Below are 5,875 nucleotides of genomic sequence, written 5' to 3'. Positions count from 1 at the left end.
ATAGAATGAGGAAGCTGGGAACAACAAAAGGTCTATATTTACAAAATAAAGAGAAGGAAGCCCTTCATCCAGAAGGAGAAGAAGAAAGCCCAAAGGGAGTAAGAAAACAATAGGGAAAGAGAGGTGGGGGGAGATCCTCACATATCTCATGTGAGATTCAACCTTTGAGCCCAGGAGTTACTATAGTAACCAGTCTAAGGGAATATTGACCAATCAGAGGAGGTATCAAGGCACCAGGATCTGCAGCCTTTATAAGCCATAGGGAAAAGGAACTCAGTGGGACCCTTTTCCTCCTCCCCACGTGGGAGTCCATTCTGTGGGACTCTTTCCCTCTCCCCACATGGGAGTCTGCACTTGTTCTTCAATAAATCTCCACCTTTGCTATGCCACTTTCTGTCCGTGGATTCGTTCTTCGATTCTGGTGGACAAAGAATCTAGGTTCCAGTCCAAAAATTCCGTATCAAAAATCACACAGTTTTGAATTAAACCCCACGTCCCATAAAATCAGCATCATAATAAAATAAATTGTTGGTTATTTTAGCTTCATCTTAATAAAGTTCAGATTCTTATGCTCGTGGCTATTTTATGTATATATTTGCTTGTCTTTTGTTGTTGTATAATGAGTGTAGCAAACTCAAGGATGGTGCTGGCTAGAAATTTTGCTCTGTAGCTTAGAACTTAAGAGGTCAGCCTAATCAAATTTACTTGGCAATAAAGCCAGAAGCCCAATTGTTGTGACCCTCTTACATACTCAGACTATGGTAATTTACAATATAGGAAAAGAAAATTAATCTTAGGTAAAAGCATTTAACTCAGCTACTGTGGAACAAACCCAAGTTTTTCTATAAAATTATATGAATCTAGACTATTCTGTACCTGAATCAACATAGAGGGATCTGAATCTCTCTGAAAAAGGATTCTCTACGACTCATGGAAACTCATATACCCAGCAATGAGGAGAAATCTATATTGTTTTTGGTGGTGGGTGGAAATGAAAGATGGCACTTAACTTTTCTTTAATAAAATCCTTTGTAAACATAGGGTATTCACTTTTAAAAAGACATAATACCTTCTTTTTATTGTTTTTCTTTCTTAATACAAAAAATAAAAACTTCACTTTTTACCTCCTCTCTACTTCTTAAAGAAAGAAAGCTTCAAGATGGACACCATCAGAATAAACGCTGTACGGTAGCTGTGAAAAACAGCAGTCTAGCAGCCACTGGAGCAAACAGGATGAGGTTGGAGTTCCCCTAAAAGCTCTGTTCCCAGAGAATTGTCACCATTTTATTTGGCTGGCAGCTCGCTGAAAAGCTCCATTCCTAGGGCTTGTTTTTATTTGACATGACTTAGAACTCACTCTCTGCAAACAGACCTATCTACAGGGCATTTGTCAAAAACAATCAATGGCAATTGTTCAACACTGCTGCTGCCTGAGGCAAAATTACCAACTGGGGCTAATAAGAGGCTGACCAAAACTCTTAAAAGAAAAAACTATAGAATAGTATCTCCATACAGACTTTGAAAAGTTTTGAAACATCCCTGACAAGCAAGAAAGTCATGTGTATGAGCTGGGCTTTGTGTATGCCCAGAAAAGACCTGGTCATAATCTCATACCCCATGCTGACCATGAAGCTCTGCTCAAACATAAAGTGAATGATAAGGCAGACTTGTAAATAACCTGCCACAGCATTGAAAGTGTGCCCCAACACACAACACAAACACACACACACACACACACACACACACACATCCTTAGCAAACAATGGGAGCCTCATTGGTTCAAAGCATTTAAGAAAATCTCTCTCCAATTTTTAGCTGATCTCTAAGGTCACCAAATAGAGACTTCAGTGGCTATATACAAGTTCATAAACTTTATACAGACTACGTAATTAGTCCAGGAACATCACTAAACAAGTAAAAGGCAATGACAAAATCTCGGGGGGGGCGGGGGAGCAGTGAGAAAGAAAGAGAGGGAAATGTGATTTCCAGAGTTGCTACATTATATTAAGTGTTCAGATTTTTTAAAAACACTATAAGAGAAGCAGCAGCCCTGTAGGTTGCTTGGTGTAAAAAACAAAACAAAACACTATAAGATATGCAAAGAAAGGAAAAGTGTAACTTATACACAGGAAAAAACATGAGTAATAGAAACTGTACCTAAGGAAGCCTAGATATTGAACTCACTAGGCAAAGACTTTAAGGTGGCTATCATAAATATATTCCAAGAGATATAAGAAACCATGTATAATGAATAAAAGGATATTTTAAGTATAATATCTCACCAAATAGAGATCATCAATAAGACAAAGAAATTAGGAGGAAGAAGAAGGAGGGAAGGGGAAGAGGAAGAAGAAAGAAGAAAATTAAGAAGAAGAAAGAGAACCAAATATTCTAGAGTTTAAAAGTACAAAAATGGAAGTGAAAAATTCACTAGAAGGACTTAACAATAGATTTTAACTGGCAGGAAAAAAATCAACAAACTTGAAGACAGAGTGATTGAGATTATCCAACCTGACAAATAGAGAGAAAAAGAATAAAAATAAACAAGTCTCAGAGACGTATGAGATTCCATTCAAGCGTACCAATATACCCATAATGGGAGTGCCAGAAGGAGAGGAGAGAAAGGTACAGAGAGAATGTTTGAAGATACAATGGCCAAAAACTTCCCAAAATGATAAAAAAAAAAAAAAGTTAACCTGCATATCTAAGAAGCTCAAGAAACTCTAAGTAGGATAAACTTAAAGAGATACACACCTCAACATGTCATAGCCAAACAGTCAAAACACAAAGACTAAGAAGAAATCTTGAAAACAACAAAAGCAAAGGAAATCACCATAGATGCCTACTTAAATTCTACCTTATCAGTAATTACATTAAATGTAATAGACTAATGACTTCAATCAAAAGATAGAGATTGACAGAATAGATATTAATTTTTTTAATGTATTGATTTTTAGAGAGAGAAAAGCAGAGGGGGGAAATGAATTTATTATTCCATTTAGTTGTGCATTTATTGGTTGATTCTTGTATGTGCCCTGCCTGGGTATGGAATCCACAACTTTGGCATATCGGGACAAGGCTCTAACCAACTGAGCTACCTAACCAGGGCCAGAATGGATTTTTTAAAATAAATAAATACATGTGTGTGTGTGTGTGTGTGTGTGTGTGTGTGTGTGTTTATTGATTTCAGAGAGAAAGAGAGAAGGAAAGAGAGATAGAAACATCAATGATGAGAGAGAATCATCGATTGGCTGCCTCCTGCATGCCCCCCACTGAGGAACCTGGGACCCTTCAGTCCACAGGTTGACTCTCTATCCACTGAGCCAAACCAGCCAGAGTCAGAATGGATTTTTTAAGGATCCAATTATGTGTTTTCTACAAGAGACTCACTTTAGATCCAAAGACACAAATAAGTAAAAAATAAAAGGATGGAAAAAGATATACCATGTGAACAGGTATCAAAAGAGAGCTGGAGTGACTATGTTAGTATCAGACAAAACAGACTTAAGACAAAAATTGTTACAAAAGAAAAATGGCATTTTATATTGTTAAAAAAAAGTCAATCCTGCTTGAGGCAGTCAAGGGCACATGCCCACGTTGCAGGCTCAGTCCCCAGTGGGGGGCGTGCAGGAGGCAGCCGATCATCATTGATGTTTCTATCTCTCTCTCCATCTCCCTTCCTCTCTGAAATCAATAAAAAAATATTTTTTTTTTTTTAAAAAAAAGTCAATCCAGTTGCCAATTTGATATTGCCACTAGATGCTTAGCTCCAAAATGAGCTCCTGATAGTTTCCCCAAAACAACTTCTAAAGTTTTCCACATCTCATTTAAAGCAACTATATCCTTCCAATCACTCTAGGCAAAAATCTTAACTCCTGCAGTTAGCCACTCAAGGAAACACCATGAAAAATACCAATAACAAGAGACTACTGTATACCCATCTTTTATGCATATTCTCAATTATCCTAAGCATCTTCATTCCATCATTCTTCTTGGAGAACTTCTCAATATTGGAAACTCACTTGACGTGGTTGTGCATCTGTTCTGTTTTTGTAACTGCCGTCAATCTAGTATTATATTTAGTGGTGAAGTTCATTATCATACAAGGTAACCAGATTTTTGAAATGCTGTTTCTACTTTCTTAATGTCTTGTTTCGTCTTTCATGTAATTTTTGTTCTAAATGGAGTACCATTAATAGAACTGGTGTTGGAAACATTTTTATTTGCAGTGATCTTGTCTACCTTTACTACTGTACCTTGTTTGTGTTTGTTAGGACCAAACGTCAAAGCATGGCTAAGAGTTTTCAGTAGAAACGGAGTTACATCTGTTTGGGAGAATAGTCTCCAGATCACCACAATTTCTAGTTTTCTAGGAACATGGCGTGGAGCCTTTCCTATTCTACTCGATTGGGAAAGGCCATGGCAGGTGCGGCCCATCTCCTGCATGCTTGGAGCGACCTTTGGCTATGCGGCTGGCCTCGTTATTTCACCACTCTGGATATACTGGAATAGAAAGCAACTTACATACAAGAACAAGTAATTGGAACAAAGGAAAATTTTTTTGTGTGCGCAGATTCCATAAAGACTGTGCAGAAATGTATATGGTCTAAGCCAGGCAGTCCCATTTACAGCACTGTTTTTTTATGTAGTTACATGATGTGATTGTAGCTTTTTAAACTATGAAACCCCTGAGAGATTGTGCCTTCTAGTTGAAATAAAGTATTTATAATAGAAAAAAAAATCTTAACTCCTTCTTTCACCTCCTACCTCTGGTGCCCCAGCAAATTCTATCAGCATTATCTTCAAAATATATCAAGAAGTTAAGCACTTATCATCATCTTTACTATCAGCACCTTCCTTTCTAGATTACTTCAGTAACCTCTTAATTAAGCTGCCTTCATTTTTTTTCAAGTTACCCCAGGATTTTAAGGGGCATAATTACTGAAAAGCACACTGTAATTAGCATCAATAATTAGATAGAAATAAGAAAATATAGAAAAAATGTAGAGCAAATTTGGCAAATAACTTTTAAAACTGTTCCAAATAAAGCTACAGATAACTTCCAATAATTATGCATCTCCAAGAAAGCTTCAGTGTAATAAAGTTTGTTTTTATCACCTAAACGTTATTTTATAACTGTGTTTTACAAGTATTTCACAACAAATAATTTTGTCCAACAAATATTCCCCCCTCATCCTTGTCCATTTAACAGTTGCCCTCCACAAGAAGTTGCCTCATTGGATGTTCCTGGTATTTGCATGCCAGAGAAGTGAAATGAGGCTGCTGAACTGCTGGAACCAAACCCTTTATATCTCCAGTGGTCTGATGGCAAGCAGCATTTTCCCTTTCATCACACTCCTATTCCTGTACCCATAATAGTTTTTAATTTTTAAAAATATTTTTAATTGATTTCAGAGAGGAAGGGAATCAACAAAAATACGTTTAAAAATAAATAAATAACTTACAAATTATTTATTAAGTCTATACACATTCATTCAGAAAAAGACACTGGGAGAGGGTGTTGTCTGCATGATACTAATGTGCAGTGCAGTGCGCCCTACTCAGCAGGTCACGTGATGCAGCCCTTCAACGCAAACACTTGGTCCGCCGGCTTAGGTCCCATTCCGGTTCCTGTGTGCATGAGCTGTGCAACTCAAGTAAGATACCAAACCTCCAAGCTTCAGCTCTACCCACTGTAAAATGAAGGGCAAGAGCAGTACTTACTTCATGTAACATTTGTAAAAATTAAATGCAATAAATGAATCTTTGACACTAAGTTCTGTGCCTGGCACAAAGTAAAATAACTAATACTTAGTATTATTTTCGTGTAACAGGAAGAAAAACAACAGCAATAAGGAAAAGTAATCATCACCCC

At 37.1% G+C, this 5,875-nt stretch overlaps 1 pseudogene; it reads left to right on the top strand.

The window, feature by feature from the left end:
* Positions 1 to 3,890: 3,890 nt before the first annotated feature.
* LOC138993486 (phosphatidylinositol-glycan biosynthesis class F protein pseudogene) lies at positions 3,891 to 4,540 on the top strand (annotated as a pseudogene).
* The last annotated feature ends 1,335 nt before the right edge of the window (positions 4,541 to 5,875 follow it).

Source organism: Myotis yumanensis, unplaced genomic scaffold (genome assembly GCF_028538775.1).
Source record: "Myotis yumanensis isolate MYYU_CA2020_CCGP unplaced genomic scaffold, mMyoYum1.0.hap1 SCAF_15, whole genome shotgun sequence".
Classification (NCBI taxonomy): Eukaryota; Metazoa; Chordata; class Mammalia; order Chiroptera; family Vespertilionidae; genus Myotis; species Myotis yumanensis.
This window is presented reverse-complemented; position numbering and strand designations above follow the sequence as displayed.